Source organism: Phaseolus vulgaris, chromosome 10 (assembly GCF_051622355.1).
Source record: "Phaseolus vulgaris cultivar YP4 chromosome 10, ASM5162235v1, whole genome shotgun sequence".
NCBI lineage: Eukaryota > Viridiplantae > Streptophyta > Magnoliopsida > Fabales > Fabaceae > Phaseolus > Phaseolus vulgaris.
Genome location: NC_143507.1, coordinates 1,162,501 through 1,165,000, shown reverse-complemented (window position 1 = coordinate 1,165,000; position 2,500 = coordinate 1,162,501).

Genomic DNA, 2,500 nt, shown 5'->3' with positions numbered 1-2,500 from the left:
AAAAGTGGCTGGACTCAATCCTCACAAATGCCTCCAAAGTGATGTGGGAGAAGTTTGGGAGCAAAAGGAATTGATCTTGACATGGTTGGTGCATAGCAAAGTTCATGATTTTGGTGTTTTGGCTTGATTTTGTGGCTTGGTGGTGATTTTGGTGAAAAACGAAAATCATGGTTTTGGAAAAGTGGCTGGACTCAATCCTCACAAATGCCTTCAAAGTGATGTGGGAGAAGTTTGGGATCAAAAGGAATTGATCTTGACATGGTTGGTGCATAGCCAAGTTCCATGATTTTGGTGTTTTGGCTTGATTTTGTGGCTTGGTGGTGATTTTGGTGAAAAACGAAAATCATGGTTTTGGAAAAGTGGCCGGACTCAATCCTCACAAATGCCTCCAAAGTGATGTGGGAGAAGTTTGGGATCAAAAGGAATTGATCTTGGCATGGTTGGTGCATAGCCAAGTTCCATGATTTTGGATTTTTGGCTTGATTTTGTGACTTGGTGGTGATTTTGGTGAAAAACGAAAATCATGGTTTTGGAAAAGTGGCTGGACTCAATCCTCACAAATGCCTCCAAAGTGATGTGGGAGAAGTTTGGGAGCAAAAGGAATTGATCTTGACATGGTTGGTGCATAGCAAAGTTCATGATTTTGGTGTTTTGGCTTGATTTTGTGGCTTGGTGGTGATTTTGGTGAAAAACGAAAATCATGGTTTTGGAAAAGTGGCTGGACTCAATCCTCACAAATGCCTTCAAAGTGATGTGGGAGAAGTTTGGGATCAAAAGGAATTGATCTTGGCATGGTTGGTGCATAGCCAAGTTCCATGATTTTGGTGTTTTGGCTTGATTTTGTGGCTTGGTGGTGATTTTGGTGAAAAACGAAAATCATGGTTTTGGAAAAGTGGCCGGACTCAATCCTCACAAATGCCTCCAAAGTGATGTGGGAGAAGTTTGGGATCAAAAGGAATTGATCTTGGCATGGTTGGTGCATAGCCAAGTTCCATGATTTTGGATTTTTGGCTTGATTTTGTGACTTGGTGGTGATTTTGGTGAAAAACGAAAATCATGGTTTTGGAAAAGTGGCTGGACTCAATCCTCACAAATGCCTCCAAAGTGATGTGGGAGAAGTTTGGGAGCAAAAGGAATTGATCTTGACATGGTTGGTGCATAGCAAAGTTCATGATTTTGGTGTTTTGGCTTGATTTTGTGGCTTGGTGGTGATTTTGGTGAAAAACGAAAATCATGGTTTTGGAAAAGTGGCTGGACTCAATCCTCACAAATGCCTTCAAAGTGATGTGGGAGAAGTTTGGGATCAAAAGGAATTGATCTTGGCATGGTTGGTGCATAGCCAAGTTCCATGATTTTGGATTTTTGGCTTGATTTTGTGACTTGGTGGTGATTTTGGTGAAAAACGAAAATCATGGTTTTGGAAAAGTGGCCGGACTCAATCCTCACAAATGCCTTCAAAGTGATGTGGGAGAAGTTTGGGATCAAAAGGAATTGATCTTGGCATGGTTGGTGCATAGCCAAGTTCCAAGATTTTGGTGTTTTGGCTTGATTTTGTGACTTGGTGGTGTGCCAAGAATCATGAAATTTTCAAAGTGGTGGTTTTTGAGTTTTGTTGGTTGGAAAGTGTCACAAATGCATGCAGAATGAGGTCTAGAAAGTTTGGTATCAAAACCAAGCCATCTTGATGTGGTTTTGAATTTTTGAAATGTTGGAAAATAGAGGGTTTTGAAAAAAATTCATGAAAATTCGAAACCTTGGCCAATCCTAACGAAACTTGGTGGGCACCTTCTTGATATTATTATGGGATGGACTGGAAAAAATCACGCAAAAATACGGTGTCTAGATAGGTTTTTCCATTTTTCCCGATTTTCCACATTTCGGGTCTTTGGAAAAATAAAAAAAATACTTCCCCATGTCGAAAAATTCTAATTTTTTGAAGGCAATGTTGTACCATTTTTATGAGGATCCCTGCAAAAAATCTCGTGAAAATTCGTTCTCTAGGTCCCAAAACAGAACTTATGTCTACTCAAAAAAAGTGTATCTACTTGTACAAAAGTGGCTTTTGCATATTTAGCTATTATAGGGGGGGGGTGTTCCTCAATGCAGCCAGCTCTTGCACCATGGAAAATTCTGGTGCGGTCCCTTCATTCCCCCCTGTTTTGGCTTGCTTTGTGGTGGGGCAAGTCAAAACGCCCACACATGGGTGATCCACCAACTTGGGTTGGTGTCACCCGTTGTGGGCGGCGGCACGGTGGTGGCCGCCGTCGGTTCCGGCCGACTGACCCGGTGGGAAAAAATGTGAATCTGTTATGTGGATTTGTGGCACGCTGGTGGGATTTTCGTTGTGTGGCTCATTTCTAGACTTGTGAGCATCACGAAGGGCGTATGGCTTCCAACCGTTCGCGGGGAAGGGGCCATCATGTCTGGCTTGCTGCCGGCCGGGGGGGTAATGTCATCAGTCAGCGTCCGCTTGGGCTCACATTTGTGCTGGTTACGCCCA